At 39.0% G+C, this 13,263-nt stretch overlaps 1 protein-coding gene across 2 annotated transcripts in view; it reads left to right on the top strand.

The window, feature by feature from the left end:
• The window catches only part of ZNRF2 (zinc and ring finger 2), a 71,723-nt gene that overhangs the window by 41,890 nt on the left and 16,570 nt on the right, over nucleotides 1–13,263 (top strand). The window lies entirely within an intron of this gene.

The following is a 13,263-nucleotide window of genomic DNA, read 5'->3' as shown; positions in this document are numbered from 1 at the left end:
TGAAGTGTGTGTGTGTGTGTGTGTGTGTGTGTGTGTGTGTGTGTGTGTGTGTGTGTGTGTGTGTGTTTTGTAGGTGTCTTGGTTTTGTTAAATGAAAAGGCTGGCCAAGACTTCCTTATGTCTCTACACTTTGAGAACTGCTGTGTTGACTAAAATCTTTTAGGTTAGGCTTAAAGAAAAAGTAATGTTTGTGACAACTATGTTCAGAAACAAACAAACAAAAGACTGTTTTTAAGAATATATACTAAATGAGGGACTGAAGAGATTTCTCAGTTGTTAGAGCACTTATTGTTCTTCCAAAGGGCCTGGGTTCAGTTCCCAGCACCCACATGGTGGCTCACAACTCTACGTAACTTCAGTTCCAGGCCCTCTTTTGGCTTCTGTGGGCACTGTATATATGTGGCACAGACATACTATACACATAAAAATAAATAACTCTCAAACAAATCTATAATAAATAATACACTGTTAAGAGTAGGGATAAAGTTTTTTAAATATATATAAATGCAATAGAAAACTCATAGGAAAAAATAAATGCAGGAAATGGAGACTGAAACTTTATTATCACCATGTATTTGTCTATCATTCTGGCACTAACTGGCAGTTGCTTTAGGTTTGGTATGTTTGACTAGGATATTGCATCTTGACCCTACTAGTACCATCTTCAGTGTCAAATGGAGTAAATTTTGGAATTAAAAATAAAATAGTACCTTCTTAACTAATAAGAAATTCAAACTTCAGTTGGATTTTGTGGTATTTGCCTATAACTTTAGCACAACTGAGACTGAGGCCAGCCTGGGATATTTATATGTAATATGCTATCTTCTAATGTAAAGAAATAAGTAAATAGAGGAACTTAGTGCATATCTAAACGCCATTAAGAAAAAAGAAGAAATGACATTCGAGGATTAAAAGTAGTGCCCTCTAAAGAAACTGTGGTACAGTTACACTATGGAATACTACTCAGCTACTAAAAACAAGGAATTTCCGAAATTTGTGGACAAATGGATTGAACTAGAAATGATCATAATGAGTGAGTTAACCCAGAAGCAGAAAGAGTCAAATGGTATATACTCACTTATATCTGGACACTAGCCCAAGGGGCATGTCCCATGAAAGTCTTCACTTACCAGGAAAGTGGGACAGAGGGGAGGACATCCTATTGGGACTCTAGGTGAGAGAAGCATGGGAGAATGGGGAAATAGAAGGATCCAGAGGATCCTAGAAATCTACAAGAAGAACATTATGGTGGGCAGATCTGGGCCCAGGGGTCCTGCTCAAACTTTGGCACCAGCCAAGGACAATATGTGCAGTAAACTTCAAACCTCTACACAGATCTACCCAATGGACAGGACATTCTCCACAGTTGAGTGGAGAGTGGGGTCTGACTTTCACATGAACTCTGGTGCCCTATATCTGACCACATCCCCTGGATGGGGAGGCCTGGTGGCACTCAGAGGAAGGATAGCAGGCTACCAAGAAGAGACTTGATATCCTATGAGCATATAGAGGGGGAGGAGATCCCCTTCAGTCACAGTCATAGGGGAGGGGAGTAAGGGAAAAATGGGAGGGAGGGAGGAATGGGAGGATACAAGGGATGGGATAACAATTGAGATGTAATATGATGTAATATATATATCAGTGCCCTCTTGTAGTGTGGGAGTCTCTGGGCTGACTATTATTATAAGGAACAAGGGTTAATGTAGGTGACTCTGTGACCTTAGTGAGCCCTCTAAAAATCCCTATAAAGTTTTAATGAACCAAAAAGAAACACAAAACAAAGTAATTTGAAAGGTGTGTTAGCAATCTTTAAAAAAAAACAGTTTTCTTCTCAAGAGTCAAGAATTTGCCCCTAATGCTATCTATTCTACTTAACAGTTATTGACAACAAAGCACACAGACCATGCACACACACACATGCTGCTGTGCTTAGAAGCAAGGGTATAGCCATTCTGAACGATATCTAGGCCTACATCTGTCTATAAACATTTACAGTAAGAAGCGAAGTGTTCATAAAATTTTATGTAGTTGTTAATTTTAAAACTAGCCTGAGGGCTTGATGATGGAGAAGGAATCTCTAGCTGTACTGGTCTAGGGGTTACAGAAAGGTGTGGCACATTGGTAACATGCCTCCCTGTCTTGGGCATGGGGAGTTCTAATTGCTTTAAAGGCAAAGCCCCAGAATACCACTTCTGAGATTGGTGGTGTGTCTGTTTGGAGGTGACGTTTTTAGTGCCTAAGCAAAGCATCTGTTATGTTATGCTATCATAAAGTTTAGTACAGGTGAGTCTGCGAAGCTGAGTCTTTTGGTCACATGACTATCATTTCCTGTTTGAATTCCTAAATATTGACACCAACTCAGCTAGGTTGGTGTTAATCATATTAAATGCTTCAACAAGAATTCTCTTTCCGTATACTTAGTAACTTGTATCTTCTGCAGACTTCCAGAAGTTGCTAACTTTGAAAATTTGAAGTTTATTTGTAAAGTATATATTAACTATCTATAAAAATTCACAGAATACTCAGGCTTATATTCTGATAGCTTTATCTATTGAGGAAAACGGATGTAAGCTGAGGTCTCAGAGCGTGAGATCATCCACCAAGATACTGTGTACATGCTTGTCTGCATTTGTTTAGATCCACAGAACTATGTCCCTGGTGTGGAGAGTTACTCCTACTCTTGGGGCTAAGAGTGACACTTCCCCATGCTAACTGTTGCTGGCTTTGTTAGCTTGCTTTTCATCGGCTGTGACAAAAATGCCCAGGAAGCCAGCTAAAAAGGAGAAGACTGGTTTTTTACTCATGCTTTCAGGTAGTGATGCTTGACCAAGGAAATTTATCCTGTTTCTTGGTGTTCGGGAAGCAGAGAGTACAAGAGAGCATGTGGCAGTGGCCCTGTTACGCTCTTCAAAAGTGTGCCCAACAATGACCCACTTCTCACCTACATGGAACCACAGTGTGGGGACCAAGCACTGGCACACAGCTGTAGGGCATTTCAGAATGGGCTCTAACCCTGGCTTTAGTAGGTCTGGATTCCGTGGGCATGTACATGTCATCTGAAAGTGAGTTGTTACTGAGCATTTCTTCGAGTTTCCTTGGCTTATTGAATCACTTGTAAGCTTACTAATAGTAAGATAACCATGCACTGTGGGTGGGGCACGCTGCTTTTCCTTAACCTGCTGAATGGGTGATGGCTTTGAACTTGAGTAGTGTGTGTGTCATTTTCTTCTCTTTTAAAACAAAAAGCAGCATCATTTATTTAAGTTTATTTTTGAAACAAAATCTGTAGCCCAGGCTGGCTTCAATCTTACAAAGTCTCTTGCCTTGGCCTCTCCAAGTGCTGGGACTCTAGGTCTTTGCTTTCCTTCTCTCTCTCTCTCTCTCTCTCTCTCTCTCTCTCTCTCTCTCTCTCTCTCTTTCTCTTCCTCCCTCCCCCCTCCCCCTCTTTTGCTGTTAGATTGTGTTGGTAGATTTTTCTAATGCTCTAATTAAATTGTATTGATTTCTGATGTTGCTGGACTTTTATATCTTGATAAAGGAGTATTTAAAAACATTGCTACAGAGGTTAACACAGGCAAAGATTATGAATTGGAACCTCTTCCTTTGCTCTGAAGTTGTCTATGTATTTAGGAAGTGCTGCTCTCTATCAGCTACAACACAGCTGTGACCATCCACTCTTTAAAGACAGACTACTGACAGCTCCATCAGTATAGTCCTTCTCATTTTCATTCTGGGAACTTTATTTGAAAATAATCCTTTTCTGTTCCTGAGTGTGATGGCGCAGTTATGTAATGACAGCATCCAGGAGCGGGAGCAGAAGAAGCAGGAGTTCAGGCCAACCTTGCTCCATGAGACCCTCTTCCCAGCACCCAAAATCAGGAGTAATAATGTTCTCTAAATTTTATATTTCATCAGTGTAACATTTCACATGATGTTTCCTTACATTTTTAATCTTTAAAATATCTTTGACCTTTTTTTCTTTGTAATATATGTTGTTGTACTTGTGCTAAACTATTTAGTTGATATTTTAAAAGAAGATAATAGCTTATTTCTTTTCACTCTCCCATCCCAAAATAGGATTTCTCTGTGTAGCCTTGGTTGTTCTGGATTCACTTTGTTCACTCTTTATATAAATGGCACTATCTGTTCTTCCAAAGGTCCTGAGTTCAGTACCCAGCAACTACATGGTGGCTCATAACCATCTATAATGAGATCTGGTGCTCTCTTCTGGTGTGCAGGCACACATGTAGGCAGAATAATGTATAAATAATAAATTAATAAATCTTTTAAAAAACTTTAATAGCCTTTACCAACTTAATATGTTTTATTTCTTTTACTAATTTCAAAGATAACTTTGGTAGGAAGATACGGTAGAAAGTCATTTTGATTCTGATGTTAGAGTGTAGTCCATACACTCTTTTTGAAATTCATTGATATATTTGTGGTTAAATACCTCATTCCTTTATTTAAATCATGATGACTCTCATAGTTTTAGCTGTCAACATGACACAAACCAACTGAAGAAGTGCCTGATTAGACTGATCGGGAGCCTTGTCTCTGGAAGCATTTTCTCAGTTGCTGTTTGATAAGAGTGAGTCCAGCCTGCTGTGGCAGTGCTATCCTAGGCAGCCCAGGAAGGCTTGGGCTGAATTCAAAAGGCAGCTGAGGGACTGGAGAGAGTTTAGCAATTAAGAGCACTTAACTGCTCTTACAGAGAACCCAGCTTTGCTTCCCAACCTCCACAAGACAGCTCACAACCCTCTGTAACTCCAGTTCCAGGGGATCTGTGCCCACGTCTGATTCCCTGCGCACCAGGCACACATGGTCCACAGACACACAAAATACTCATCCATAAAACAGTGGGTTTTTTTTTTCTTAAAAAAGTAGCTGAGCATGAGCCTGTAAACAAGCCTGTAAGCATCCTCCATGGTGTGTACTTTAATTCTTTTGAGCTCCTTCCTTGACATGCCTCAGTGATGTTTTGTGACCTGTAAGTACAATCCAAATAAACACTTTGATCCCAAGTTTCTCTTGGTCAAAATCTTATCATAGCAAAAGAAACAAACTAGAACATAAGTGAATGTAGAAAACATGTTTTCTATGGAGTGAAAATAATCTTGTTTTGTTTGAGAAGATTCTCTGCATAGCCCTAGATATCCCTAACCACCTTGCTACTCCCTGTATAGACCATGTGGGGCTCAGACTCAGATCTGCCTGTATCTGTCTCAGCAGGGGTTAGAGAGAAGTGCCATCACACCTGGCTACATCAGCTGCTTATTAATACATAAAGTGAGTTGGTTGAATTATGGAAATATTCAGTGTCCTTGCTAAGAGGGAGTCTTAGCAAAACAAACATGGTCTACGTAAGTCTGGCAGATTTAGACATTTTAACAAAACCCCCCACTGTAACTGGTTTTACCAATTTTTCTCGGATTTAGAGTCTCAAGTTGTGTTGGTGACATTAGCCTTACAGAAAATTTTCTAGCATGTGTGTACATGTTTCTAGATGTGCAGGTATTTGTATATATGTATGTGTGTGTATAGAGACCAAAGATTGGTGTTTTCTTCTTCTTTTACTTGCTCTCCATCTTGTTTTTGAGACAGGGTGTGACTAAATAAACCTGTCACTCATCAATTCCACTAGTCTAGCTGACCAGAGAGCTCTAGGGATCCATCTACCTGTCCCCACCTCGCCAAGCCTGGAGTGACAGATGCATGCGGCCAGGCCCTGCTTTTACATGGGTGCTGGGATCCAAACTCAGGTCCTTATGTTTGCACTCCCAAGTACTTTACTCACCAAGCTACCTTGTAGTTGTTGGCTTTATTTATTTCCAGCTATGTTACCTGCACAAATATTTATGCAACTTATTTGGGCATTACTTTTTGGATTAGAACTTTTTAAGGACAGGTCTGGTGTAGCCAAAGCTGTACTTGGATTCACTGTGAGCCAGACCTGGACTTAAACTCGCCCCCCCCCCCTTACCCACTACCTGAACTTCTCAGATTGCTATTTATCCACAACTGTGCTTGCATCTTTTGTGTTATATTTTTGGTTTCTTGTGTGTGTGTTTTACCTGCATATTTATGTGTTCCACATGCATGTCTAGTGCCCATGGAGGTCGGAAGATGGCATCGTATATTCTGGAACTGGAGTTGCTGATGGTTGTGAGCCACTGTGTGGGCACTGGGAACTGAATCCAGGTTGTCTGCAAGAAGAAGCGCTCTCAGCTGCTGAGCTGCCTCTCTGGGCCCTGATGCTGTGTTTTTTCTGTGTCTCATAAAAGGCGTTACCCATTTTTTGTTTAGCATCATCATTTGATGATGATGCTGATTTTGGAGTACTGGGGATCACAACCCAGTTTATTGATGCATACCAAGCAAGTACTCTACTCTAGTCATTTGATAGTATTTTGATTTTCATTTGTTGACCTGTAAATGCTTTGTTTACCTTGCCATAACCAGTTAGCCTGCTGAAATTGTGTGAACTCTGGTATTACATGAAATCATCTGCTTTTGGGTCTGAATCAAAGGATTTTATTATTCATGAAACGACAACAGCCAGAAAAGCCATTTGTTGGTCCTAACGCCTTGGTTCCCACATCAGTGAGCAGCTGCAATGAAGGAGGCACTCAAGGAACCTGTGCCTTTTGCTTGAGGCACACCTTCCTTAGCTCTGAGACTGACAGGTGTCCTTGAAAAGATGCCCCAGGGGCACAGAAACACCATGACCTGGGGAGAATGACCTTCCAAATGAGTTTGGGTGCTTTTGCCTGCCACCTCTGTTCTTACTCCTTTTTAAAATTAACTCTTCTTTTTAACATGTTTGCATGGTTACATTGCAGAGACAGAAAATACCCAGTGAAAAGCCCCCACTCACCTTAGGTAGCTTGAATTTCTTGTGCTGTTAACAGTAGAGAAAGGGTGTGTGTGTGTGTGTGTGTGTGTGTGTGTGTGTTGTTTTTGTTTTTGCAGTGTTGAGGGTAAAACTCAGGGTCTCATGAATATTCTCTACTGCTAATTTATGTCGCTGTTCGTGTTTTTGCAAGCATACATTCATGTGTTCTTTCTACATAAACTTTACATGACCATTCTGTACATAATTTGAACCTTGAGCTTTTAAAAATATCTTTGTTTGCTGGCAGTTATCCTAGATGAGTCATTTTTCTTTTTTTATTATTGCTTTATATTTTGTAGAGGGATTTACCATAGTTTATTAACTAGTTTTTTTGTTTTTGTTTTGTTTTTTTTTTTTTTTTGATGGATTTTTAAGTTGTTCTTGGTGTTTTAGGCAGCTGAGTATGTCTTTGGGACATATATCTGAGGTCATGTTCAGCCAAGGTTGTATATACTTTTTGCGTTCCTGATAATCATACATTGTAGTCTTAGAGGGATTAGAGCTCCTTTCTGGATTTGGCTTCTCTTCCACTGTTGCTTTTGTTACTTAGCGCACTAATCATCTGGGCATGACCTGCCCAGTACCGCTGCCTACTAGATAGTCTTTCCACTGCGCTATGAGGTAGCTGCCACCCTGAAGTGTTCTTAAGTAAACTGCAGGCTTACAGTCAAACCTGCAGCTCTCTGGGCTATACACACACAGGCAGTAGTTTGTTTGCTTGTTTTTTATCGGTTGGGGTTGGGATTTTTTTGTTTGTTTCTGTATTCAAATTGTTTAGCTATTTTATTGCCGTTATGAGCCTACCTACACTATAACTTCATGAATTATTTTAATTTTAAAAGTACTTAGTAGTAAATTAAGTTTGAAAATTATGTAGAAATAAGAACTTTGGGGGGTTTTTTAGTAACTGATTTTACCTCTCTGTAGTGACCAAAACAAATGAGACTGAATTTTAGTTAAAAGCATACTTTGGTATATTTTTAAAAGTATTCAACAGTTTAATGGGGTTTTATGGGGGTGGGGTAGAGAGGTAGAGTGCCATCTAGGACAATATTAGAATTGGTATAACAAATAATTGTGATTTTTGTTTGTTTTCTTTTTGTGAGTATGAGAGAAAGGGGCCATAGATTGGAAGATTAGGAAGGATTCTATAGTATACTAGTTCCTTAGGTGGCTTAAATGGTTATTTCTTGCCTATCAGGAACTTAGCTTTCCTAGTACTGATTTCAAGTTTGATTTTAGGTCACCTTGGAAATGAAATGTGGGTTGAAAGCCGCCTTTTCATCCCTCTGTTCCAATTCTCCCATTGGAGAGTCAAGGAGATGAAAACTGTGAATTTCCAAAATATTTCCAGGCATATAATTTTTTAATTATTAAAATTTGACTGTTTTTAAATAATATTTTTGTTTGCTTCTGAAACATATGGGCTACATTACTGTGTAGTCCAAGCTGGCCTCCAACTTGCAATCCTTTTGCATGCTCAGGCTTTTAAACTTGAGCCATCGCTCAGAGCTAGAGTTGGTGATCTATATCTTTGTGTTATTTGTAACAGTACAATTGAAGAGTAGCTGCATGATTAATCAATTCTTAGTTACGTTTGCACAAAAGAAAGCAAACGCATCGAGGCAGAGAAGCAGTAACGCTAAGGTGAGTCAGAGCATGACTCGGAAAGGGGTAAGGACCAGCTTGAGGCTGACTAATACAGGTTGATACCATATTCATATTGATATATTTAACTTAAAAGTCAGCTTCACTTTATTAAATATCACTTATAAGCTGTGTTATAGTACTTGAATAAAACAACAGCTCATGGATCTCCAGTGTCAAATAGTAGCATTAGGTCCTTTTAAATTGATTGGGATAATACCTAGAAATACTAGTAAGAGAGCCCCCACTTTTCATTATTTGAGTAATTGCTTTTTACTAATATTGTGATTTTTTTTTTTAATTCTTGATTTTTCTAGGGATTATTTCACATTTCAGCTGCTTTTGTTTTCTTCTGCTATCATTGAGGGTTCAAGAAAAAGTAAATCTTCAGGTAAAATGCCTGATCCGTGATAGTGCTCGGCATCGTATTGGCTGGAAAGATCAACCTACTGTTTGGATGCTTGTCTGAAAGTGACTGTGGTGATTTAGACTTGTGCATGGAGTCCTGGCTGCCTTTGACACTGGCCTTTGTTTTGTTTTGGCTTTTGGAGACTTTTGGCTGTCTGCTTTTCTTCATGTTGTCTTGATCCACAATGACTATATGGATATGTGCTTGGACCTGCTAAACCTTTTAATTTGCATAGTTGGCTGCTTGAATTGTAAGTAATCTCTTTGGACAATGCACACTTAAAGAGCCTGAGAAGCTTTTAGTGAAATACCAATTTACAGAAGTTTATATTAGCTTACAATTGTATGTTTGTTAGCTACTGTGTATTCTGAGGTTTGATATTTTACTTCAGCTAATGTTGATAATTGAAGAGTTGACTCCACTTGATGTATGACCATTGTAGATAGCACAAGTGGTACTGTTTTCTTTTCTGACAGAACATGCTGTTGGCCAGGGTTACTTAAAACTGGTCAAGCAGTCCATGGAGTGTGAGCTACTTCTTACTCCCAGCTTTATGACATATTATTAACTCCTAATGATGAAGTGTGACCAAACTTAAGACTTTCCTCAGGGGCTGGAAAGAGCTGGTTCAGTGGTCAAGAGTGTGCTGCTCTTGCAGATGATCCCAGTTAATTCCTAGCACCCATATCAGGCAGCTTTCAACTGCCTGTGAGTACAGGCAGGTCAGAGGGCCCAACACTTCTGATGTGAGGGCACGAGCATACACAGAGTTTTTAAGAACTAAACTAAGAGAACGAATACTTTATCTAAATATGTGGTCCTCTACAGACTGAGAATTTTGCACACTTAAGGTTGTCTAAGACTGCTCATTTGCATCAATATTTATGCTACTTTAATGAGAAAGTTTTAAAAAATTGAGTAAAATTATTTCTTACAGCAAAGATCATGAAGTAGGCAAAATGCTACTTAATTAGCTAAGCTAAATCCAGTTGTGGTCCCAAACACAACTAACTTAGTGCTTCTGATAAGTTACTTAGCTTTCTCAAGCCTTTTTACTCATGTATAAATGTAGATAAGTCGTTATTGTGTAAGAATAACCTAAAACAACATGTCCAAAAGAATGTAATTAAAATGACAATTTGTATGGGCCTTTGTGAATGAAGCCACAGTGTTTGCAGTATTGGGCACAATCATCTGCATGCTATTGTTGTAGTCTGGCCACAGTCAGGGTGTGTATAGGTCAGAAATGTCTCAGGAGTTCCCAGTCAACATGGATTTCTTTGAACAACTGGAATATCAGGGCGAGGTGAAAAGGAAAGAGGATGATAATTAGCTTTGGTTTTTTAAAAGAAATCCATAAAATACTTCCTACTAATATAATAATTTTGTAACTTAAAAAATCTTACATAATTCTTTAAAATCTTAACTGTAATATTTTGAGTACATTCCCTATGTTAATATTAAAGACAAGTAATAGGATCTTTCAGAGGTTGACTAACTTAGTCAAACTACTAGCAAAATGGAAATCTGTATTAGTAAAGTTTTCAGTTTTTCAACTTTTAACTTAGATTTTGGGGTTCTTGCTTGTTTGATTTTAGAGACAAGATAGGCTGTCCTTACTATGTAGAGCAGGTTGGCCTTGAACTCATGAATAGATACTACTACCTCTACCTCCCAAGTACTGAGAATAGAGTACTTGGTGTGCCACCGTGTGCAGCCAATAAATGTTTATATTTTTGTGGGTGGTCTCATGCCCTTTTTCTCACAGTACCCTAGCTTCCTGTCCTCGCTTCCTGGGTGTGGTTATAGAACTGTGCTACTATACCCAGGAAGTCACATGCACTTCCTACTCGCTCCTGTTCTTCCTGACACCCCCCTGCCAACACGCGCGCGCGCGCGCGCGCGCGCGCACACACACACACACACACACACACACACACACACACACATCTCCTTTCTGAGGCAACTGTGTGTGGACCGGTAGGATACCGAGAAGCTCGGGTATCTGTTTCTGTGTTGAGATAGACGGCCCCCCCAAAGTGATTCTGGCACCCTCCTCTTGCTAAAAGTCATTGTTTTAACTTTCCCTTTCCCATATCAGTATGTCAAAATTAATACATAGATAATAAGGTGCCAGAGAGGTAGAATAGTGTATAATGTACCAATTTCACTCCAGCTGCTCCAGATGTGTTAGGTCACCAATGAACACAGTTTCACATTGAATGGTGATTTTTTTTTTAAACTGTAAAAATGTTTTCAGGTAGATTTTATTGGGAAGACTTAAAATTTGAAAAACTGAGCATTTTTTGAGTATTTGAAGTTTTAAGAATGAACTGCATTCTAACTTAGTTGCTTACCAGATAGCATTTGAGCATTAGGTACTTTTAATTGTCTGATCAGATATGGGGTTCTACAGGAAGCTGTTTCCAGCCGAACTTGAGCTTTGGTTTAAGCTGCTGTTTTGGGGTGTTTGTGTGTGGGTGTGCTTCTCTTGATACTGAAAATAGTTATCAAAGTACTAGAACTGAAAGGAATTAAAGATAAAAATAATTACTTTAATACACCATTCTGAATTAATTTTTAAAAATTAAATCCAAAGTATTTTAGGTTCATACATGTCTTGTCAAGTTTGAAACAGCATTACATAAAATTCTTAAAATATAATTCTTATCCTTAATTCTTATATTCTTACAATATAATTTTACTAATTGGATTTGCATTTGTTGCACAAATTTTATGGATAGGATACAATTCAAAATTACTACATTTAATTAAATATTTTAGTTTTAATAAATATTTAAATTGTCCAGCAAAGTCTTTATTTAAAATAAGTATTATAATAAAGAAATGAGACCTAGTTATAGACTAATACAGTAGTGTTAGAAGTCAGGTATTTTCCTTTCAACAATATATGCAGAGTGTGTTAAAGTTCCTCATATTTCTAGTTCATATTGACTCTGTTATGTGGACTTTTGGGGAAATGGTAATGGCATTTGAATTCGAATGTTCATCTCATTCATCTTTCTTATTTTGCGATGAGTAAGATTTGAGAGTTAATGTCTTCTGACACCTGAAAGCCTTGTCAGTCAGCTAGAAGAGACCGATACGTTTTAAGATTGTTGTTTTTCTTTCTTTTGAGACAAAGCTTCTCTGTATGACCCAGGCTAACCTTGAGCCTATAGTTCCCCCGCCTTAAGCGTGCCCTGTGCTGGGATTATGCATCATAATTTATGGAGGTGTTTGGTTTTTTGTTTTTGTTTTTGTCTTTTTAGCACAGTCATGTGTGGGCTGTATAGAGTAGTGCTTCATTCTTGGAAGTTATTGAAGACTCATTCACAGCTTTATTAGGTTTTATAGCGATTTATTTTTGTGGGTAATTACAACATGGTAGGAATATACTATATGTTTTAGAGTTACATTTTTTTCTTTGGTTGTTTGAGACAGGGTTTCTCTGTGTGGCTTTGACTGTCCTGGAACTCACTCTGTAGACAAGGCTGGCCTCGAACTCACAGAGATCCACCTTTGTCTGTCTCCCAGAGTGCTGAGATTACGGGGGTGCAGAATTACAAACATTTACAAAGCATGTTTTCTCTGTTTTACAGTGCTGGGATGAAACCCACCATCGTTTGCTCTCTCTGCTGTCTGTCTGTTTAGTGCTGTAACTGTAAGCTGGGTCCTTCAGATCATAGGCTAGACACTAAGACTTCAGTAGAGATAAGTAAAAGGGGGAGGAGGGAGACAGAAGAGAGCTCTAATGTAGGGAGAAAACAGAAGAAGAACAAGGCTTGGGTCCGGTGACTGTGATCATCACAGTGGCCCGCTAGGGTCAACAGACAGACAGTGAAGTACGGAACTGGAGGGAAGTGCTGTAACGCTATGCTCTCATCTCTGCCTGCCTTAGTTAGGTGCTGATCATGACACATTGGCTTATAAGTGCTGACATCTTTTTTTTATTCATGGATAGTGTTCATTACCAGGTTTTTCTATAGACCAAAAATAGGCTATTATCCCTCAATCTGTTCTCTCTGAATGAATCTTTGAGAGGGAGCCATACTATTCTCTGAAAGTGTTTTATTCATACTCTGAGGGATGGCATGCTTTAGTTTTTCATCATTTTTAAAGGAGCGCAACATGCTAGTTCAGGCAGGATCCCTTTAAACATTAATGTAGAATACTAGGCTGGGTGTAGTGGTGCATATCTTTATTCGCTGCACTCAGGAGGCAGAAGCAGAGGCAGATGAGGATCTCTGTAAATTAGAGGCCAGCCTGGTGTACATAGTAAATCTGGTCCCACCAGGGCTGCATAATGATA

Source organism: Acomys minous (assembly GCF_964271855.1).
Source record: "Acomys minous genome assembly, chromosome: 6".
NCBI classification, from domain to species: domain Eukaryota; kingdom Metazoa; phylum Chordata; class Mammalia; order Rodentia; family Muridae; genus Acomys; species Acomys minous.
Note: the sequence above shows the minus strand (reverse complement) of the source record. Positions and strands in the feature narration are given on the sequence as shown.